Raw genomic sequence first — 23,629 nt, forward strand, 5'->3', positions numbered from 1 at the left:
TGCTGCATTTGTCTCTGACAATAGTAAGGCTCTCAATTTATTTGCATCTTCTTTAATCACTGTAATCGGTATTTTATAATTTTCAGCATCAGATCCTGTACACATGTTCTTGAATTTATGCCTGAATATTTCATGTTCTTCAGAGTGCTTTTAAATAATACAGCATTTTCAAGTTTATCATCTGCAGGTTCATCATTAGTTGTAGAAATAAAATTGTCTTTTGTGTGTTGATCTTGTACTTTGTACTTGGTGAACTTTTTGTACTCATGTATTAGTTCTGATTTTTTTTTTTTTTTTTGGAGATTCCCAGAGTTTTTTTACACAGACAACAATGAAACTAGGAATGGTTACATTTTTTCCTTTCTAAACTCTATGGCTTTTATTTCCTTTACTTCTGTTATTGCCAGAAGCTTCAGTATTTTGTTGAATAAGAGTACTGAAAGTGGTATTCCTTTTCTTGTTCCTTATTGTGGGGAGAATGATTTAGTCTTTCCCTGTTAAGCATGAAGTCAACTGTGCATTTTCTGTAGATGACCTTCAACAAGTGAAAGTAGTTTCCATCTATTTCAAACTTGCTAGAAAATTTTATGACAAACAGGAGTTGGATTGTATCAAATGTTTTCTCTACATCTCTTGCTTATTAACAAGTCTTGCCCTTAAACAAATAGACAGCCAGTTATTTCTCTGGCAAAAATTGGTTTATCTGGGATTAGCAAAGAATAGCCATTTGGAGTGAGCAACCATGGCAAGCCATGCAGGAGCACCCAGCAAGGAAGAGAGGAGAAGCTCTTTTATCTCAGAGTGGGGAAAACTGTGGGGGCTATTGGACACAGTCTTGAGGGCAGTGGCTTTTCATCGGCAGAGTTGTGACAGTCTCTCCTTGGGTTAGTGTCTGGTCAGGAAGAGAACGTCTTTATTCTTCCTGTTGCACTGCGCCTTTGACATAGGGCATGAGAACTCCCTCTATTAGCCTTCCAACACTATTTCAACTACGTTTCCGTTTATTAACTTTCACATGTCCCCATTTTGATTGCGATCTTTCTCTGAAAGCACTGTTGATCTGCAGTCAGATTTTTCCACTTTCAGTAGCCTCTTGTCCCTCGATGCCAGGAAGGAGCTTCTCTGGGAGTCATGTCCCAGGTTGGAGGAAAAACACACAGATTGGAAACCTATTGTGGCCACATTTGAGGAACACAGAGTGAGAGGAGGGAGAACTCTCTGGCACTTTTTACCTGAAGTTTGCATGTTATCAAGATCATAGGCATTGGAGACGATCTGAAGTGTCATGTCATCCTCAAAGGTTTGGCAGACAAACTTCCAACAGACCTGGTCCAGACACCTTGGAAACCTTCGCATCAGATACTGTCTGCTTCCATTTGGAGAAATCTTTATTTTTAAGTCACCAAATGATGTGCAGTCCCCCCCAGAGTTTGTGCTTTCTTCAGGTGTGTCGCATGAATCCAAGTCTTGAGTTTTGTGGCAAAAAGCTTGGCTAGCAGCGCCCGATTGAGGAAAATACTATCATCTTGGTTGAGGTTTGTTAGTTTGAAATTTTTGGTAAGTTGTTCCTTGTTTTCAAGTTGTTAAATTTATGAGAATGGAACTGTTCATATTATTTTCAATGGCTGAAGAACCTGCAGTGATCTATCCCTCTAGTGTGTCTCAGGCCTTTGAGGGTGAAGAGGCTTCCCCAAAGCTTCTTGAGGCAGAACGCTGTTTGCTGTTGGCCCCTAACAGCTTGAGTGCATCTGGGTTGGGGAGGAGACAGAGACTTCCAAGAACAAGTTGTTTCTTCTTGAAGGAATGCTGAAGATGCCCAAAGTATGGTACTTTGACATACAAATTATTTCGAGCCAAAAGCAATCGAGAGCCAGCAGATGCAGGAAAAACTCTTGATCTCCACCTTGACTGCTTTAAATGAAGGATAGACTTCCTCTTTGGAAAGGAAATTTATGTTTCTAAAGGAAATTTCCATTAGTAAAAGCATCTGCACCAGAAAGAGAATGACTCTTAGAGAATTTTTTTTTGAGGAAGATTAGCCCTGAGCTAACATTCCCCACCAACCCTCCTCTTTTTGCTTAAAAAGATAGGCCCTGAGCTAACATCCATGCTCATCCTCCTCTACTTTATACGTGGGATGCCTGCCACAGCATGGCTTGATAAGTGGTGTGTAGGTCCGCACCTGGGATCTGAACTGGTGAACCCCAGGCCATCAAAGCAGAATGTGTGAATTTAACCCGTGTACCAGCAGGCCAGCCCCTAGAGAATTTTTTTTTTTTTGAGGAAGATTAGCCCTGAGCTAACTGCTGCCAATCCTCCTCTTTTTGCTGAGGAAGACTGGCCCTGAGCTAGCATCCACGCCCATCTTCCTCTGCTTTATGTGTGGGACACCTGCCACAGCCTGGCGTGCCAAGTAGTGCCATGTCTGCACCTGGGATCAGAACCGGCAAACCCCAGGCCACCAAAGTGGAACGTGCGCACTTAACCAGTGAACCATCAGGCCAACCCCTAGAGAATTTTTTTAACTGAGAGATTTATCTGCATAACAAGGCAAGCTTTATTTATTATACATTTTCTCCCCTCATCTTCCCATAATTTTCCTTCAGCCACTTCCTGCTGCTGCTCACCCAGATGGCTTCCTGCTTCCAAGCTCCCCCATGTGCACTCAGTGTGGACTGGACTTGCAACTGGCAGCTGGTGTGGAGCTGCCTGCTCGAGGGCTGCAGAGCACCATCCTAAGTCTCATCCCCAGCATGACCTACCTGGCCAGCAATACTCAGGATCTGCCACCACTGCACAGGATTGGGGCAGCTGCACTGATGGTTCAGTTTGTGGGCAGTACCCAGCCCAATTCCCACTCACTTTTGTTGACCACATGCCTGTGCTGTTTGCAGATGGTACAGATTTAAAAGAGAAGTCATATCCTGCTATTAAAGTGGAACTGTTGGACTGACTTGAGGGATTTTTCAACACCTGTAAAACTAAAGAGAAGCTGGGAGAATTATCAGAAGAGTTCTACAAAAATGAAGTACTATCGATTGAAATGTTGAATATACATGTCCCTGCAGTTGCTAAATTGAGACGTCTTTTAGACAGTTCTCCTAGGGAAGATTTACTAGACATTCTGACATCACTTATCCAAACAAGCAACAGAAATGCTCCAAATTTTAGATACTGTGACTCTGGAGGAACTGTCCAAGATGAGGATACCACTGCTGGTGAAACAAATGCAAGAATTGAAATTGCTTTAAAAAAAAACAGAAAACTTGGGGCTGGCCTGGTGGCACAGTGGTTAGGTTTACATGTTCTCCCTCAGTGGCCTGGAGTTTGCCGGTTCAGATCCTGGGTGCAGACCTATGCACCACTCATCAAGCCATTTTGTGGCAGGAGTCCCACATATAATGTAGAGGAAGGTGGGCATGGATGTTAGCACAGGGCCAGTCTTCCTCAGCAAAAAGAGGAGGATTGGTGGTAGATGTTAGTCAGGGCTAATCTTCCTCAAAAAAAAAAAATTATAACAATAAAACAGAAAAAGCGAGAAAGATGATAATAAATGCATTATATGAATATGCCTCAATAGGATTTCACACATCCTAGGTACTTTATTTTCTGGCACATTGTTATGGGATATCATGCAGGTGATTTCGACATATCCTGTGTGTTTTCCATGCGTGTCCGACACCTGATTCTGGCGTGTCCGGCAGGTAGTTTCAGTGAATCAGGCACCTGTTCCGGCGTATCCAACAGGTGGTCCCGGCATGTCTGGTAGGCGATTCCAGCACATGTGACATGTGGTTCCGGCGTATGCGGCAGGGGATTTCGACGTGTCCGGCAGGTGGTTCCAGCATGTCCAGCACCTGGTTCTGGCATGTTTTGCAGGTGGTTCCGTCATGTCGGCACCTGGTTTTGGCATGTGCAACACCTGTGTCTGGTGTATCTGGCAGGTGGTACTCACAAGACTGGCAGGTGGTTCAGATGTGTCTGGCACCTGGTTTTGGCATGTGCGACACCTGCGTCTGGTGTATCCGGCAAGTGGTTCTCACAAGACTGACAGGTGGTTCAGCTGTGTCAAGCAGGTGGTTCTGGCATTTCAGGCACCTGGTTCTGGCCTCTGCTGTACCTGTTTCTGGTGTATCCATCACATGGTTCCAGCGTGGCTGGCACATGGTTCTGGCATATTCGGCAGGTTGCTTCAGCGTACTGGGTGCCTGGTTCCGGCGTATCTGACAGTGGGTTCCATGGTTTCTGGCAGGTGGTTCCTGCGTGTCTGGCATGTGGTTCCGGTACGCTCTGAATGTGTTTCCAGCGTGTCCGTCAGGTGGCTACCATGTGACCAGGACCTGATTCCATCGTGCGCGGTTGGTACTTTCAGAGTGTCCAGGTGTTGGTTCCAGCATGTCTGGCCGTTGGTTCCCGCATGTCCAGGGGTGATTCCGGTGTGTCCGGCAGGTTGTTCCGGCCTTTTCCAGAAATTGCTTCTGGTGTACCCAGGACCTGGTTCTGGTGTATCCGGCAGGTGATTTTGGCGTGTCCAGCAGGTTGTTCCAATGTGTTACGCTGGTGGTTCCGGCCTCCGTGGCAGGTGTTTGTGGCATGTCTGGCACCTGATTCTGGCGTATACGGCAGGTGGTTTCAGGGTATCTGGTACCTGGGTGCGGCACATCCAACAGATGGTTCCGAAGTGTCTGGCAGGTGGTTCCGAAGTGTCTAGCATGTGGTTCTAGTACGTTCGGAAGATGGCTCAGGCGTGACCGTTGGGTGCTTCAGGCATGTGCGGGAGTTGGTTCTGGCGTGCCAGAGTCATGGTCCCAGCATGTCCGTCATTTGGTTCCAGGTGGTTCTGGCTTGTCTGGTGGGTGCTTCCAGTGTGTCTGGCGGGTCGTTCTGGCATGTCTGTGTGGTGGTTCCAGAGTGTGTGGCGGGTGGTTATGGCATGTCTACCAGGTTTTTCCAGCATCCAAGGTGCCTGGTTCCAGCGTATCAGGCAGGTGATTTTGGCATGTCCAGCAGATGGTTCAGGTCTGTCCGGGAGATGGTTCCGGCGTGTCCAACATGTGGTTCTGGCATATCTGAGAGGTGGCTCCGGTGTGTCCGGCAAGTGGTCCCATTCTGTCTGGCACACGGTTACGGGGTATCATGCAGGTGATTTCAACGTGCCCAGTCGGTTGTCGAGGCCTGTCTGACACCTGGTTCTTGTGTGCCTGGCAGGTAGTTTCAGTGAATCAGGCACCTGGTTCTGGCATATCCAACAGGTGGTCCCGGCATGTCTGGTACGTGATTCCCGCCTGTGCAGCACATGGTTCCGGCGTATCCGGCAGGTGATTTCGACGTGAGCGGCAGGTGGTTCCAGCATGTCAGGCACCTGGTTCTGGCATGTCTTGCAGGTGACTCACTCGTGTCTGGGACTTGGTTCTGGCATTTCTTTAAGGTGGTTCATTCATGTCCAGCACCTGGTTTTGGCGTGTGCAACACCTGTTTCTGGAGTTCTTGGCAGGTGGTTCTCACAAGACTGGCAGGTGCTTCAGGCGTGTCCAGCAGGTGGTTCTGGCATGTCGGGCACCTGATTCTGGTGTGCCCAGCATGTGGTTCCAGACTGTCTGTCAAGTGGTTCAAGCTGGTCTAGCAGGTGTTTCAGGTGTGTCCAGCAGCTGTTTCAGGCGTGTCCGGCACCTGGTTCTGGCCTGTGCTGGACCTGTTTCTGGTGTATCCGTCACATGGTTCCAGCGTGTCTGGCACCTGGTTCTGGCATATTTGGGAGGTGGTTTCAGTGTATCTGATACTTGGTTCTGGGATATCCAACAGGTGGTTCCGAAGTGTGTGGCATGTGGTTCTGGTAGGTTCAGAAGACGGTTCCAGCCTGTCCGTTAGGTGCTTCCAGCATGTCTGGAAGTTGGTTCTGGTGTGTCAGACTCATGTTTCCAGTGTGTCCAGTGGGTAGTTCCAGGTGGATCTGGTGTGTCCGGTGGGTGCTTCCGGTGAGTCTGCTGGGTCGTTATGGGATGTCTGTGTGGTGGTTCCAGAGTGTTCGGCGGGTGCTTTCGGCATGCCTGTCGGGTTTTTCCAGCATCTAAGGTGCCTGGTTCAAGCATATCCAGCAGGTGAGTTCTTTCTCAGCTTCCTAAAGAGCTGGAAGCAAGACAGTTTGTGGCTTGTCTCCGCTTGAGGGACGGAGGCAGTGCTTTGTGCCATCCACCTCTCGAGCAATATACGGCATGGTTGAGAGCAAATGGGCCTTTCTGACATAGGAGTTTTCTGACACTCTCTCCACGAATGCACAAGGACAGTTGGTTAAAAGCCTCTTGTCTCTATCCTCCTAAGCTTGTGGAATCACAATCATTTGGGCCTTGGCCCCATTGCTTAAGGGGAAGATGTAGCCATTACCCCTGGGCCGGCTTGGCAAGAGGGAAATGTGGCAGAAGCAGAAGTTGTAAAGCAGCGAGTTAAGGGCTGGGAGGAAATGGCGTTCAGCTGCCTGTGTATGAGAGGTTCCCAATATGCTGTAAGAGCACTGTGGAAAGCGACTTCTTTCTCAGCTTCCTAAAGAGCTGGAAGCAAGATGGTTTGTGTCTTGTCTCCCCTGGAGGGATGGAGGCAGTGCTTTGTGCCTTCCACCTCTAGAGCAATGTAGGGCACGGCTGAGAGCAAAGGGGCCTTTCTTCCATAGGTGCTTTCTGACACTCTCTCCTCCAGTGCACAAAAGCGGTTGGTTAAAAGCCTATTGTCTCTCTCCTCCTAAGCATGTGGATGCACAATCATTCGGGCCTCAGCCTCCTTGCTTAAGGAGAAGATGTAGGCATTTTGTCTGAGCCGGGCTGGCAAGATGGAAATGCCCCAAAAGCAGAAGTTCTGAAGCAATGAGTTAAGGGCTCCAAATAAACAGCATTTCAGGTGCCTTTGTATGAGATGTTCAAGGTACACTATAAGAACAGTGTGGCAAGTGAGTTCTTTCTCAGCTTCCCAAAGAGCTGGAAGCAAGATGGATTATTGCTCATCTCCCCTTGAGGGTTGGAGGCAGTGTTTTGTGCCTTGCAATTTTAGGGCAATGTAGGACTCTGCTGAGCAAACTTGGCCTTTCTTCCATAGCTGCTTTGTGAACACTCTCTCCACCCATGCACAAGGGTGGCATGAGAGGTTGCCAGTATGCTGTAAGAGCACTGTGGGAAGCAAGTTTTTCTTAACTTCCAAAGAGTGGTTGGTTAAAATCCTATTGTCTCTCTCCTCCTAAGCATGTGGAAGGACAATCATTCGTGCCTCGGCCGAATGATTCAGGCAGGACTTGTGTGACCCACCTGCCTTAAATGCTGGAACCAACTGTTGGACACTTCAGAAGCATCATCTGGAAACGGTGGAACCACCCACCGCAGATGTGAGAATCAGGTCCAAAACGTGCCAGAAGCACCTGCAGGACACACCAGAACCATCTGACTCTAACGCTAAAATCACCTGCCGGATACACAAGAACCACTTGATGGACGCTCCAGAATCACATGAACGGGCATGAAAGAACCATCTCTCAGAGTGCCAGAACCATGTGCTGGAAATGCCGGAACCACATCACTGACAGACATGAACCACCTGCTGGACACGCCTGAACCACCTGCTTCACTCGCCGGAACCACCTTCTGGACAAGCCAAAATCACCTGCCGGATAACCTGGAACCAGGCCCCTTAGAAGCCGGAAAAAGCCAACAGACATGCCAGAAGCACCTGCCGCACACTCTGGAACCACCATACAGACATGCCTGAATGACCCGCCATACACACCAGAAGCACCCACCAGACACGCCAGAACCACCTGGAACCACCCGCCGGACACACTGGAACCATGACACTGACACGCCAGAACCACCTTGCAGACATGCCAGAAGCACCCAAAGGACATGCTGGAACCATCTTCCGAACGTACCAGAACCACATGCCAGACACACAGGAACCACCTGTCACACACTTCGCAACCACCTGTTGGATATGCCGAGACCATGTGCCAGATACGCTGAAACCACCTCCCGAATACGCCAGAACCAGGTGCTGGCCATGCCACAAACACCTGCCAGACAAGCCGGAACCACCAGCCTAACACGCCAGCACAACCTGCCGGACATGCCAAAATCACCTGCTGGATAAACCGGAACCAGGTCCTGGATACGCCAGAACCAATTTCCAGAAAAGGCCAGAGCAACCTGCCAGACAGCCTGGAATCCCCCGCCAGGCATGCGGGAACCAACTGTCAAACACGCCGGAACCAACACCTGGACACACTGAATGCACCAACCACACACGAAGGAATCAGGTTCCAGACACATGGTAGCCACCAGTCGGACACGCCGGAACCACCTTCAGAACATACTGGAACCATATGCGAGACACACGGGAACTACCTGCCAGACAGCACGGAACCAGGTGCCCAGTACGCTGAAGCCACCTGCTGAACACACCCAAACACTGTGCTGGACATGCCAGATCCATATGATGGATACACCAGAAACAGGTCCAGCACAGGCCAGAACCAGGTTCCAGAAACAGCTGAAACAGCGGCTGGATACACCTGAACCACCTGTTAGACCAGCCTGAACCACTAGATGGAGAATCCTGAACCACATGCCAGGCACACTGTAACCAGGTGCCCGACACACCAGAACCACCTTCTGGACACGTCTGAACCACCTACAAGTCTTGTGAGAACCACCTGCCGGATACACCAGATACAGGTGTCGCACACACCCAAACCAGGTGATGGACATGACTGACCACCTGCAAGACATGCCAGAAGCAGACATGCCAGATGGGGAAGAGGTGATTTTGGGGGAGAGGAGCTTTGTAGATTTCTCACTTGGGCACTTACCTGTTTTGTTCTCCATCCAGGTTTTTTCTGGGAGCAAGTTCTTGAGAAACCTATAATGAAAAGTATGAGCTATCTACATAGGGAGAACTCAGACTTCGTTCAGCAATTCCCTGGGCGTCTGGAGACTCGATAGAATACTTTTTTCTTTTTCCATTGCCAACACCCATGCCCATTCAGGCCTATGTGAGTTTTTACAATGCTCCTCCAACTGGTCTCCAAGCCTCCAGCGTGCCTCATTTCTCTTCATCGTAGAGGACAATAGCAGATCAATGTTTCTGAGGCATGGCTCCACCAGTGCCCTCTCGGATGCAGAAACCTTCCTCTCACTGCCTACCTGATAGACTCCAACTCTCTGCCTTAGCACTCAAGGGCCCCTCCGCCTTTCATGTATCCCACAGTCCTGCCAAACCGAACAGTACCCACTACCCAAAAACACACATTGCATTCTTCTCTTTCACCTCTGCCTGATCAGATGATGGACTTGAAGCAAAGCCATCATTTGCTAGTTAAGTGACTTTTGCACAGGTCATTTCACCTCCCTGACCCTCAGTTTCTGCATATATAAGTGATGAATAGTAAGATTCACCTCATATTGTTCTTATAAAGAATTAAAATTGACTTAGAGAGCATATGCAAAAACAGCTGGCTCCCTGCCTGACATGCTGCAGTCACCAATAATTATTCGGATCTAAATATTGGCTCATGCCATGCCCTGCTTCTTTTCCTATTAAAACCTTATCCTTCAAAAATCGGTGTGTACCCTTTCTTGAAAACCAGCCCAAGGTGTAAACTGAAGTTCATTTTCCTAAGCTGCTCAGTAACATTTATAACGCAAAGTCTAATACGTTAGACCTTTTTTTTTTTTTAAGCAAAAGAAGCTAACTCTGGCTAACTTCAGTTTTCTTATTAAAGAAATTGACTAGAAGGATTTACGGTAACTCACATAACTGAAGGGAATTTTTGAAAAAATCAACAAACAAAAAGCAAAAATAAGCTTTGGAAGACACAATAGAGCACAGTGTATAGTTATTATTACTGCCGTTCACCAAATATTGTCGGCTCTTCTCTGGCACACAGAAGGGATGTATCTTCTTGGCCCCTTAAAGTCAAATGTGACTTTGTGAGCCTTTGGCAAATGAAACTTGAGCAAAAATGAGGCTGTCTCTTCCAGACAAACCTTTGGCAAACAGTAGGAGTGTGTTTTTCCTGCCTGGCAGTTGTGCAAGAGGTTGGATCGAGCATCTTTTAGCTGCCATCTACTCAATCCTCCAGACTGAGCAAGGATAATACAGAGCCAGCCCCTGATGACATGGAGCATGTTTGAGAAATAAACCTTGGTTATTTTTAGCTGAGACTTAGGAGTTTGTTGTGAATACAGCACAACATGGACTATCTGACTGATGAAAACATATGTAGGGGAGGAAGACATTTCCTCTTCCCAAGTGTGGGTTCGTCTGGCTGGAGAACGAATTAAATTCACATGAGACAGAAAAGCAAGAGAAAATTAAACAAAGCTTTATGAGGAACCGTGGCCCGGTGCCTTTCTTCCTGAAGGAAGAAAGGGCACCAAAGAAGTGGGGTGCACATAGTGGTTATATACCGCCAAATGGGGTGTTTCACATGTGATTCAAATGTCCCTCCCACAATAGTCACAAGATTGCCCTGTCGGCACTTGATGGACACAGCAGGTAGTGGGTCTGCTATCTCAGTGGGCATAGCAGGACTCAAGTCGATTGTCTGGAGCTGGGCTGTCACAGGTGAGCTCAGCAATCAGTTCCTAGCCTAAGGAAAGATGCTTAATCCTTAAGAAATGCCAACGTTGGGAGGGGGAGGAAAGTCAGTTACAGGAGGTTACCAGACTAGCACAATAAAATACAGATTTAAGTCCTTGCGCCTTTGGTATTAAGAGTTTTTAGAGAGAAGGTCATCTCCTTTCTTCTTCCTGGTACAGAGAGGGAGGCAACTTTTACAGATAGAGATTTACCTTACAAATGTAAATGTGCCCTAACAAAGGGCAAGTTCCATTCCTCCTTCCCTGTCCCAGTTTATCAAAAGCAATCAGCCTCAAATAATCCTGATGCCAAAGAGACATATCTTGGGGAGGCCATTTCCAGGTCCCCACTCATACATATTACCAATTTCCTGTGCTGTTGACCAAAATGACTTCAGTGAGCCAATATTAGAATTCCTTTTCACAAAGGTGGATAAGTGACAGATTAGAAGTCTACACTGTCCCAGGAGTGTAGACAGATACCATGCTTATATATAGCAAAAATATTTCCTCATTTTGTCCTTTACCTGTCAATAAAAAAGTATATCTATAGAAATCTGGAGGTAAAGCTCCAGACAAAACCAACATGGTGACAAGGAGGAACATTACATACTTGTAAAAGGAGCGACAGATGAGAAAATAATAATAATGGCTGGGAACTTATAGAACCTTGCATTGAAAGGGATCTCATATGGAACTCAGGAAATATTTATAGCTGAAAGCACTACATGACAAAATCTGGTGGATGGAATTAAACAACACTTAGAAGAAAGATACCTTCAACATACGTATCTAAAAAGAAAAATTAGAAACCAATGAGCTGCTTGTTCAAGAAGCTAGACAAAGAGCAAGACAGTAAAGTCAGGAAGAAAGGAAATGAGAAAGAGAAATGCCAAACCTTTGTTTCTATTTATTTGCTCTTTATTTATTGCTATGGACTGAATTCTCTCTCCCCACCATTCATATATGGAAGCCCTGACCCCCCCTTGTGACAATGTGCAGACACAAGGTCTTTAGGAAGTAATTATGGTGAAAATGAAGTCATAATGGTGGAACCTAAATCAGATAGGACTGTGGCCTCATCAGAAGTGGAAGAGATCTCTCTTTCTGTTTCTTCACACGCATACACACACCCCGCCATCTGAGGACTCAGTGAGAAGGGGACCTTATGCAAGCTGAGGAGAGAGCCCTCGCCAGAACCTGACCATGCTGGCATCCTGATCTCAGGCTTCCAGCCCCCAGAATGGTGAGAAAATAAATTTCTGTTGTTTAAGTCACCCACGCTATGGCATTTTGTTATAGGAACCCAAGCTAAGATGCTTATCTTTCACAGTTTGTTCCTAGGTTCTGGTACCAATTCCAATGTGTGTGGGGTTGTGGGTCAGGGGAGTCCCCCCCCCACCAACAAGCAATTCTTGGGACACCAGCTGGGTGTCCTACAATTCAACTCGATTCTGACACTATGTACCCAGAGACAGCATCACATCCCACAGGTTAAGGGTTCAGCCCCACAAGACTGCCCCCACTGCAGGTGCCAAGAGCAAGTCTAGGTTGTCGCCTATGCTTCTGAGCAACTGGCTGTCAGTAGGAGGTTCCCAAGACTCTCTACTCCGGTTCGATGAATTTGCTAGGGCGGCTCACAGAACTCAGAGAAACCTCTTACTTACTAGATTACCTGTTTATTAGGAAAGGATATGACTTGGGAATACCTCGATGGAACAGACGCACAGGGCAAGACATGGGGAAAGGGCACTGAGCTTCCACGCCCTCTCCAGGTAACCACTCTCCCAGAACCTGCACATGGTCACCAACCTGGATGCTCTTGGAAATCTGTCCTTTTGGGTTTTTATGCATAAGCCGTTTATTTATTCTCTTACCCTCAGCTGCTGTTTTTCCTTCCCCATTTATAGCCCAAAGCCAATCAAAGAAGGACATGTGCAGTGTGATGCTGTTCCTGTACATTTTTTAAGTGCATAACAATGTAAGAATTTGTTAACGGAGACATACACATGTATGTCTTGACTATGCATAAAAATGTAATCTTTTGTTAATGGAGCCATGCACATGGATATTCTTGGAATCATAAAGAATGTAATTAATTTTAGGATATTGATACCTATGATGAGGGAGGGAGGAGAACGGGATGGAAATGTGAATTTTAGGTGTGACGGCAACATTTTGCTTCTTAAAAACAGAGATATCGTTGTGGGGTGAATCATGTCCCTGAAAATTCATATGTTGAAGTCCTAACTCCAGGACCTCAAAATAGGGCTGTATTTGGAGAGAGGGCCTCTAAAGAGGTAATTAAGGTAAAGTGAGGTCACATGGGTAGGCTCCAATCCAATGTGACTGATAGTCACGTAAGAAGAGAAGATTAGAACTCAGACACACACAGAGGGAAGACCGTGTGAGGACACAGGGAGAAGCGGCCGGGGAGAGAGGCCTCAGAAGAGACTATACCGGCCAACGCCTTGATCTTGAACTTCAGCCTCCAGAACCGAGAGAAAATAAATTTCTATTGTTTAAGCCATCCTACGTGTGGTATTTTGTCATGGCAGCCCCAGCAAATGAATGCAACATCGGAAGCAAATAGGGCAGAATTGAACGTCTATTCTTTCTGGGTATTGGGGCCAGAGATAGAGGCCATACTATGTACTCTTCTGCATATTTGAAATATTTCCATAATAGTTAAGAAAATAACAAGCAGATCCCGAAAAAGAATAACCAGAGAGTAGAAATTTATGTGTGATTACCTTGCAGGCCAAGGTGGGTTTCGTGTTGGGCAGGTGGTTCTCTTCCACAGGGTGTGTCAGTCACCCATGAATTCCCGTCTCTTGGCTCCGCCATTCCTGACGCCTGTATCATTGTCTGCAACCAATCTGCACAAGGAGAAAGAAGGAACACGGAGAAGACACACCTGCTTTCAAAAGTTCCAACCTGGAAATGGCACACACCACTTCCACTCCAATTGCATTGGCTGAAACATAGTCACACGCCACACCTCACTGCAAGTTGCTGGGTGACTGCCTTCCTGGGCACCCAGGACAAGGGTGTGGACAAACAGCCAGTAGTCCCACCCACAATGTCATCAGGTTGACCCTGGTCTTCATGCTGCTGCTCAGTCTACAGCGTGTCTGCCAGGTCTATGGTTAGGGTTTAGATATTTTACAAAGGCGCGGGGTTGGGGGTCATGGTTTGGGACTTCAAAGAGGAGGAAGCCAATTCACAAGGAGACAGAAAACCAAATGTTTGCTGGGCCATCTCTAAACAAAGGAGAGAGAACTTGTGTAAAATGGGCCCGGCTAGGTACCTTCTTCCCTACCACATCTAGAGTTCCCTACGTTGACAGCTCCTTCCTGGAACAGGCCTTCTGTCTTAAATTCTTTTAAGCAGTTAGGGGCGAGGCCAAAGTTTCTTTTATATATAAATTTTATGTGTATATATGTAATTTATAGAACTAAATAAATGAATTTAAATATAGATACAATGGATTATATATTCTATTATATATCAATATTAATATATATTATATATATATAGATAATCTCCTTGGTTCTCCAGAGAACCCTGACAAATACAGGAGGAGTTAATATTCTTTTATCGATGGCATTTACATTTAATCATTTGAAATTCTTAGTTATGACATTGTTATGGCTTGCAAGGAAGTGTCCTTTTCAGTGTTTCATTTAGAGGCCTCAAGATACCAATTTTAAAAAGTTTCCCATTTTATTTGTTTGGTTTGATAGGCTTTTTCCAATTGAGTGCACAGATAAACCAATTTAGGAATTTCAAAGGAGCTCCATTTAGGCCAGTGAAGCTTTAAATCACCCTGAGTAATCTGAGCCCAGTGGGACAAAAATCTACATGTAGAAGGTCTGTATTCTTTAAAGACAAAACCAGCAGGAGTCCCAGAGTGGGGCTGTTCTTTGGTGGTCCTCTTAGAAAATGGATTTCTCATTTGTATGAACTTACCAAAGGATCAAAGGCCCAAAAAAGGAGTGAAAGAAACAGAAGTTTCTAACAAAGCTGACAATGGAAGGATGGCCAGAACCACTATCAAAGGACGCCTACATAAAGAGTCTGGACCTCTACCAAAAATGGGAGGTCCAGGCCCAGGAGGACTTACCACCAGGAACCAGAGCCACCAGGAGGAGACGACAGAGCACAAAAGATTCTTTGCAGGCACCTTGCTTGTGTCTGTGAAGTGGCACCAGAATTGAAGGTCAGTAGCTAGGGATCCCACTTCTGTCACCATGTAAAGTCAGCAAATAAGAGGCATAAACTGCAAAAGAACCAAAAAGTTTATTTGGGGTCTCAAGAATTGCAATTCAGGAGATGTAGATTCGAGTAGAAGCTCAAATGTGCTCCTAGGAAGACAAAGGAGGCAGGGGTAGATAAAAGGAAAGGACACAGGCTTACAAAGGTCTACAGTGAACAGTTAATGACTGGTTCTGGCATGGGGTGAGCTGACTTGCCAGAACATAGTTGGTCCTAGGCAGACTGCCCCTTCTTGGAATGAGGAAACACTTCAAGATGTGACCTCTGCTGTCAGGTAAAGCTCAAAAGTTCAGTTAACATCTGGTGGTGGATGTGGTGTACAAGCATAAGCCCCACTTCCTTAATGGCCTCCCAGCTCCATTTTAGAAGCCTTGAAAATGGTACTCCATTTTGTCATTGTCATCCACCACAGTCACGCACCATGTAACAATATTAACGATGTTTCGGTCACTAATGGACCACATATATGACAGTGGTCCCATACGGGTAGCACCACATAGCCTGGGTGTGTAGTAGGCTCTACCACTTAGGTTTGTGTAAGTACACTGTGTGATGTTCACACAACAGTGAAAGTGCCTAATGATGCATTTCTCAAAACATGTCCCTTTCATTAAGTGAGGTATGCCCGTACTGATTTTAGTCTTGTGAATGTTGAATAATGAATCATTCATTTCAATTATTTGAGTCAGCCCCACTGGCTGAAGACGGTAAAGGCTGACTGAAGCAAAAAACTAAAATTTGTTATTCAACATTCACAAAACCAAATGAGTAAAGAACTTTAAGTTCTATATCAGGGTTCATGTAAGGCAAAAACATTCTAAAGGAAAGATGGATTTGAGGACATATATGATTCTGAGTGTAAATGTCTGGGTACAAGCAAAAATTCCAGGGAGCATTTCAGACTTTCGAGGCAGTGGAATTGGTGAAACCAAAGTCAAGCTCTCCAAACAGTAAAGGGGGCCCAGGTAATATCTGGAGTACAGGTGGAACAGGCAGAAAATTCCATTAATGTAATTGTATGATATGATGAACGGACAGAGTTGGAAAATAGGATGGCAGGGTAGGGCAGAGGGACCTGGAGGGCCCAGGATGGATGGAGAGATCAGCTGGGCTGGTGGGGGGAAGGGGCCATGGGCACACCCTCTTCATGTCCCCTCCCCCACCCTCTGAAACCCTTTGTGACTCTTCAGTGCTCTGTGATGCAGGCCTGGGATTATAGGCAAGTGTGGACACTCTCAGAGCTCAGCTGCCTCAGGCAGCCTTGCGATTCAGAAAATGGAGTTCAGTCAATGGAATGTTCTCTCATTTCTGAATAGCCATATTGAGTTGTTTTTGAGCATCTGCTCAACATTCTTAGATAGTGACCACAACCTCACCATCGTGTGTGGGTTGTGGTTGCTTCTTCTGTTCCTGTGCTTCCTGGTGGGGATTCCATCTTTACCAACCTTCTGGAAAACCAAAATCTACCAAAAGGTAAGGATCCCTGGGCAAGCCACCAACAGGGATTTTTTATTGTTGTTTCCATTTCTAGTCCCACATTTTTAAATGAGTTGGTCCAGAGAGACTCCTAAGATGGCAAGTCTGAATAGAGGATAGAACATCATCCTTCTAGGGGAATAGGAGAGGCAGGACTAGGGGTTCAGCTGGGACTGTTTCCCATTTAAAACTCACAGACCATCTGGGTGTGGTGGAGGATTCCTGGATAAAATCCCATCACTGATTTCACAGCCCTGCATTAGGTTATTTAGAGAGTTTGGGATCTGTGTAGGAGAACACTGTTCCCAACACTGGATCATGAGTCACATTCCCATGTCGGGCGTCATTCGACCAAACCGTCCTTTGTATTGGGCAGATCAGGAGAGCAGGGCTGAGCCTCTGAGCAGACACTGGAGTGTGAGCTCTGTCCCAGGATACAGGGGCCTATCTGAGGAAGCACAGATGTGACTGTGGGCCTCAGAGTCTATGCCCGCCTTGAGCAGAGGACTTCTGACTGAGAACATCAAGTGTGGACTCTAGCCAAAAATCCTCCTTCGAGTTTTTCAAAGAAGGAAAAATTGAAAGTATCTTATCACCTTTAGAAATTCAGAAAGGGAAAGAACACAAAGTGCTAGTAATAAAAATGGAGAGTGACATTAATCTTGGATGAATATCTGAGTCTCCTATAGAGAGGAGCAAGCCAACTAAGTCCTCGCTCCTCATTCTTTTCTTTTTGTTCTCAGCGTCAGGGCAGAGCCAAGAGGAGAAGAAAAGGTGGAACATCAAGTGGTAAGGTTCCACCTATCCCACCTGAGCTCTCCAAGGGTGACCCTTCCTGTCCTCTCCATGAGGTCCCAGGTCCATGGTCTCTGAGGATGTCAGTCGCTAGATAGAGTCCCTCTCAGAAGATAGAGGCCTCAGAGGAAAGGCTCATGGGAAGGTAGTCAGAACCCGAGACATTTCTCAGATTCCTGCTCTGCCCAGCTCTGGGCATGAAGCAGTGATGGGCCTGGACAATGGGTGTTGCCCAGTGGGTGGCCGTGGGAGACGTCAAGAGTCAGAACTTCTGTCTCCTGACCTTGTAGAAACTACGTTGACTTCCTGGATGATCAGACTCCTCGAGGTAACCATTGACCTATGTTCCTCACATGGGGGTTTTGAACATCCCATGGGATAACGTATGTGACAGTACTTTATAAATGAAGCAACAAACACATGTGAAAATTATTAATATTATCATTGACCGTTTGACCACATCCACTGATTCTTGGGGCTTTCAGAGTTAATATCCCAAGGGTCTCCCATAAAGGGACTCCTGTGTAACACCTATGCTTCTACCTTTATTACATGTAATTCACTCTTCTGGTTTCCCAGGTTGGAGAAATTACCAGAGGGAAACAGAGGAGAAAAGGAGGCTAATTTCTATTCTGAAAAGGTGACTAGTCTTTTCTTTCCTGATCCCTCTTTAACATGTTCTCTGCAATTCCGGGGATGCAGTACAGCCTGCAGTAGTCATGGGAGGGGTTTGCCATAGGAACGGGTATGTGAATGAAGGCCTTGGGGTGAGGGCTGCTGAGTGTATGGTGAAGTCATAGACGTGGGGCATTGTGAAGGGGCAGCAGGCTTCAGGTGGCCCCTCCCCTGACAGGCCGGCAGGTCCTCCTTTCCTTGTTCTGGTCCTGGCTACAGTTTTCTACTTCCTGTCTCCCGCAGGCCCCTAGGCCGGCCTCTCGATACCACCCGCTTTCGTCAACTATTATGCCCAGACCCCTCCTGTGAGGTGTGTAATAGCACAACTGCTGAGATCAATCGGCTCCTGGAGGACCTGGAAGATGATACCGCCTCTGTGTCCTCTATGGCTTCCAGAGCTTCTGGGACTGAGTCATCATTCACTCTGTCCTCTGCCTTCTCAGAAGTCCCTCCAGGAGACCTAACACCATCCCCTCCACCTGACCCTTCCCCACCGCACCCCTCCGTCCTCTCACCTAACCCAACGACACCCTTAGCTGACTTTCTTTCACCCTCACCACCGGGTCACTCTATGCCACCAGAGCCTTTTCCTCCCTTGGAGTCCAAATTCCCAGCAGACCGTTCCCCACCCCAACCCCTTGCCCTTCCCCCTCTGCCACCACATGACACCCAGGCAACGGGTCCTATTCTCCAACCAGAGGCCACTCTGTCTCTGAATACGATCTTCTCTCTTGACCGCACCCTTTCCCAAGATATTAACCCCTTACCAAATTTGTCCCAGATAATCAATCCCACTGATTCACTGGCTTGTCATCACACACCACCAAGCCTGTCTGTCTCACCACCGACAGACCACCCTTTAACTGTGACTCAGTCTAAATTGGTTTCCATCTTACTGAAGTCTGTTCCAGAGAACTCATCTCCAGATAGCCCTGGTGGGTTGTCCACTTATGTCCCAACAGTCAGAGGCACTGACCATTCAAGCCTGTCAATTTCAGAATTATCCTGGTGGCAAGCTTGTGCCAAAGACTTGTTCTTAGCACCTTCCACCTTGGCACCATGTGATTTTAATCGAGAGTTTCTTGCCCTCCATTCTTCAGAGTCCTCTCTGGAGAGACACCCTACAGCTAACCTTATAGAGCCTGGTAACCTCTCATTTCTCAGCCCTCATGTCCTGGCACTCCTGGAGAGACAAGTCCGAAAGAGGAGTGATTTCCTGATGTGGAAGGAAAAGGAGAAGGAGAAGGGTTCTTTTCCAAAAAAACTTAGGCCAGGCCACCAACTAAATCCTTCGGGGAAAACGTTAGAGTCAAATGCTGATGAGTGTGACTCAGCATTCTCCCTTCCTTCCTGGAGCAGTGCAGGCAAACCAAAGGAGCTGCACATGCATGAGCAGCCCCCATATCCTAAAATCTTGGAGGACCATTTACAGGAAAAATGTATGCAGCTCTTCTGGGGTCTCCCATCTCTGCACAGCGAGTCCTTGCCCTCTGCTATCTGTGACTCAAGTGACTGCACCACAATCTTCCTTTTCAATACCATCTCAAATGCCTCCATGGGCCAAGAATCCCCAGTACCTCTCCATCGCCCACCTCCATCCTTGCCTGAGATCCAGCCCCAACCCTTGCCTCAAACCCTGCCCCAATCCCAGCCCCTACCTCTCACTCAGGTCAAGTCCCAGGCCCACCTTAAATCCCCACTCCCAATCCTACCATCTGGTCCTCTACCCCAGATAAGGATCTGTGGAGTGTGTCACCATAGACCCCAGGATGAATCAGAGTCTCTCACCTCATCTGAAATTCAACAGCTGGAATGGAAAGTGTTGCAGAAGCAACAGGAAAGTTTGTGGGGTTCCCCCTCTGTAGTCCAAAGATCTCAGGAAGAATTTTGTTCTTCAGCTCCCAACTTTCCTTACCATCAGGCCTCCCAGGCCCATGCCTCCATCTCCATCCTTCCCGTAGAGTTTCCTCTCAGTGATGAGCTGAGGAAGAAACTGGAACATCACCTTCGAAAGAGGCTCATCCAACACTGGTGGGGCCTGCCCCGCAGGATCTGTGAGTGTCTGTCACTGATGATGCCTCCAAGAGATTTCTCAGAGATAGCTAAGTCAGAGAGCAATCGTGGACTCTCACGGATCTCGGTGAACAAAGATCTAAATGTTGGACTGAGCCAATCCAAAAGCTTCCATGAGAGGGGTTCAGAACTGCTTCAGGTAGAGAAGGAGATGGGGAAGGATCGGGGGCACAGCCCAGAGAATGGCCCAAAAGCTCATCTGTTGAGTGACCCAGAGAGCTCTTCAGATAAGGATCCGGCATATGACTCTGAGAAAGACCTAAATAGTCACGTGGCAAGTCTGTCAGGGAAAAATTCAAGGGCCTTGGAGGAAAGTCTAGATCAGAAACAACTTGAAAATGTCCTGAAAGCACATTTGAGCAAGAAGTTTGAGGAAATCAGTGAGGCTCGGCTCCCTGGGACGGTGCGCAGTTCATGGCATGCCAGCAAGCAGACACTGCTGCTTTCTGACAAATCCCGCACCCAAATAGCACAGAGGAGTTTGCCACCTTCAGTGGGTGGGGACTCCTCCCTGAATACCTTCCAGGAGCTTTGCTTCATTGATTCCAGTGCACAACAGATGATGGAAACCCATATTAAAAGCTTTCGTATGAGAATGGAGTGGGGCCTTCCCTGCAGGGTCCTTGAATCCATACAGACGTTTAAATTGGAAGATGCTGCATCCCAGTCCTTGACCTATTTCTACTGTCCCCCCTCAAATGACCCAACTTTGGAAGTGGACTCCAAATCCGAGGGCTTCGAGCCCCATAGAGGAACCTCTAAATCTGTTCTTCAAGAAAAAGCGGAAACAACAAATTCAGCCCTGGTCCTGGATCGTCTTTGCCCTGCTACTTCACCTATGGGCAGGCAAGGACAAGGGGTTGCTGAGACAATCACCCTCTGGTATCAACCAAGAGATTGCAGAGGTTGTTCAGAGGAGTCAGGGTGCCAGGCAGACTCATCTGCCTGTCACATGTGGCATCACAGGCAAAGCGAGTCAGAAATTTACTCAGCTAGGCAACAGTTGCCCCCCAGAGCTGCCTGCAAGGCAAGCTGGTGCCAAACATGAGACAAAGGATGAGAGAGTGAGTCCCAGTGATAGAAGAGAAGGGCGACAGGACAAAAAGATGAAGTCGGAACCCTTTTCCGTGCACAGCACGGCCAGGGACATATTCAGGGCCAAGGAGCTCAACGCTCTGCAGTCAAAAACTGCTAATGTGTTGACAACCAGCAAGCCAGGAAGCTCCCAAAGGATACGTGAGAATCACAGTAAAATAGAAATTACTGGGACCATTGAAAGCCCTGCACCAAAAAGACAAGTTCCCCAAGACCCGAAGTCATCGGATCTTAAGGAACATCTGTTTAGGGAATTAAAGTCGAAACTAGAGAAGAGGAATCAGAGCCAGGTCCAAGGCCAACACACTGACAGGTCCCCTGCCTCAGAGAGCTTGACTTGCAAGGCCTCACTGACTCATGCCCACGGTGTCTCCAGTGGGGACATGGGAGCTTCCCAGGTGCTGCATGTCCATCTGGAGGACACTGGGATCAGCAGGAAGCAGCGGCAGGAGCCTTGGGTCCCCAAGAAAGACCGAAAGAGGTACGAGGATAAGAAATTCCCACCAGCTACAATGAGAGTGAGCCCTCCGGGCACCAACAAAGAAGAGCTTGGTGGAGGGGATGCAGGGTTGGGGACATCCCAACCTACAAGAAAGAGTTTCCCTACTCAGATCACAGCATCAGAGGAGACGCGTGGAAGCAAGTCTTCCCAGACCTCATCACAGAAGGCACAGCCTCCTCCTGAAAGTCTGTTCAGAAAAAAGATGAACCACATTTTTCAATGGCTTCGTCCTGGGACAAAAGGCAAAAACCAAGAACATCCCCAGGAAAAGGGCAGCCCCATATCATCTGCACAGAGCAGAGGCCTGGTTAAAGGGAGAGCTGCCGTTACTGGGACCACCACGGCTCAGAAGACCAGGACGGTCCCTGGGAAGTTCCCAGTGGAGAAACTGGGGCAGCGGTGTGCAGCAGAGGTCACCCGCCCTCAAGAGCCCCTTCCTTCCCTGAGGAAGTTTGTGAAAACTGACCAGAAGGCAGAAGAGCAGGCCCAGGCAGAGCCCGTCCAGGGGCATCCTTCCAACTACAGGGCTCCCTCCTGTAAAGTGCCAAGCACCAAGTCCTGCCACCAAGAAGTTGTCTTTGCTGGCCAGAATTATCCTACATGTTCTAGACGGATCAGAGACCAGAACAGACACCCTCAGAAAGTCATGGCGTTTAAAGATCAGCTATTGGATCAGAAGCGTCCCTTATCTGTGCCCCGCAGGGAGCATGTGCCCCATCCAAGCTCCACCTGCAGGCGTCAAGCCGGCCCAGGGGCCTCCAGCTGTTCTCACCACTGCTAAAGGCACTATGTTTAGGGATCCGTCTCTATGTCAACAGAAAACGCTTTTCCAGCGTTTCGAGAGCGGAAAATTTCCCACCGCAAAATAATTCCTGCTTGTGGAGAATATTAATTCTCCCCAATAAATGATTCTCTAATAATAGTGATGTCTTTTCTGTGTCCTGTGTTGGGGGCATGGGTTTCAGGTAACTCAGGGCTTGTGCTTAGGGAAAAGGAGGAGTGAGTTCAGCTCTTACTGATTGCTTCCTCTGGCTTCTAAAAGGTCACCAGTGCTCTGGAGCTCTTGTTGACAAAGAGATGTCACGTGCCCCCAAAAGCCCATTTCCTCCCTGATGAAGTTTGAGGAGGTGGGCTCTGCCTCCTGCCTCTTTGCTTAGCCTTAACGAAAGTGTAGAGCAGCTCACACCTTCCGCTCACTGAATGTTTTACATCCTTCAGAGAGTAGGGAAGACAGGTGTTCTCTATCCGAAGAGGGTCAAGAATAGGTATGCAATTCATAAAACAACAATGAAGAAAAAACAGTGGCTTCATCATGATTTAGAGGTCAGTGACCAGAGGACCCCACAGGTGGGTGAACCCTGAATGGGATTTGGGGGGTGGGGGAGGGTATTGCTGCAGTGGATCCTGGGCTGGTGGGGGAGGGGCTAGGAACAGCACAGACGCGCCTTAAGAATCTGTCATGCGAGTCATATTAATGTGTTAGGGAAGAATACTTTAAACTTTACATTGAGGTTTCCCTACTGGAAAGGCACCTGGGGGAAGTGGTTCCCCTCTGTAGGTATTTCTTCAGACTGCCAAATGATATTTTGTTGCAGAGCAAAAGCATCACTCAGCTGCCAGTAGTAACAATGTTGACCAGGTAGCCACCTACCTCCCAGGATAAAATAAAGCTGAGAGTAAGGAAAAGATGACTTGGAGTAAGCGAGGAGGGAAGAAAAAATGAAGAGGGGAAAGAAGGACCTTGCTGGTAGAACAAAGCTTTATGCCTCATCATCCATATGGTGACCCTGTCCTGTTCCCCCCGCCCCCTCCTCAATCTGATCCAGGCATCACCACCTTGAGGCTGATCCAGGCACTGCACAGCACACTGATGCCTTATTCCAAAAAGGCACTGGGCTGTTCTTTGAATACTAAACAACATCTGCAGGGAGGTCATCAGGCATGGCATCCCCCTCTTTGGGGAAGGTGATCTTGCTGCCTTCCTTCCATCTATGCTTAATAGGAATATACAAGATCTTGCCCTTAGTGTGTACAGTTCACCTATCAGGATGGAAGTGCCGCCTCTGATATTCACGGCCTTGGTGGAGCCATGGCTGGTCTCCCCCAGAACACCTGCAGCTCA

The 23,629-nt window shown here is 47.6% G+C and overlaps 2 long non-coding RNA genes across 24 annotated transcripts in view; both read right to left on the reverse strand.

Moving 5' to 3' along the window:
- LOC102149483 (proton myo-inositol cotransporter) overlaps positions 1 to 3,870 on the reverse strand; it is an 80,561-nt gene extending 76,691 nt beyond the window's left edge. The window contains exon 1 of the long non-coding RNA XR_011428122.1: positions 3,683 to 3,870. This is a non-coding gene — a long non-coding RNA (proton myo-inositol cotransporter). The remainder of the gene's footprint in view (positions 1 to 3,682) is intronic.
- A 4,869-nt stretch (positions 3,871 to 8,739) lies between these two features.
- LOC138918318 (uncharacterized) overlaps positions 8,740 to 23,629 on the reverse strand; it is a 64,481-nt gene continuing 49,591 nt past the window's right edge. For 5 of the 23 annotated variants that reach the window (XR_011427545.1, XR_011427535.1, XR_011427529.1 and 2 more), the window contains 3 exons: positions 14,740 to 14,895; positions 13,367 to 13,492; positions 8,874 to 8,892 (listed from right to left, as the gene is read on the reverse strand). This is a non-coding gene — a long non-coding RNA (uncharacterized lncRNA). Of the gene's footprint in view, positions 8,893 to 13,366; positions 13,493 to 14,739; positions 14,896 to 23,629 lie in introns of all 23 variants that reach the window. The other 18 variants (XR_011427544.1, XR_011427527.1, XR_011427526.1 and 15 more) reach the window with 12 other exon arrangements.

The sequence above is a fragment of the Equus caballus genome, chromosome 17 (assembly GCF_041296265.1).
Source record: "Equus caballus isolate H_3958 breed thoroughbred chromosome 17, TB-T2T, whole genome shotgun sequence".
In the NCBI taxonomy this organism is placed as follows: Eukaryota; Metazoa; Chordata; class Mammalia; order Perissodactyla; family Equidae; genus Equus; species Equus caballus.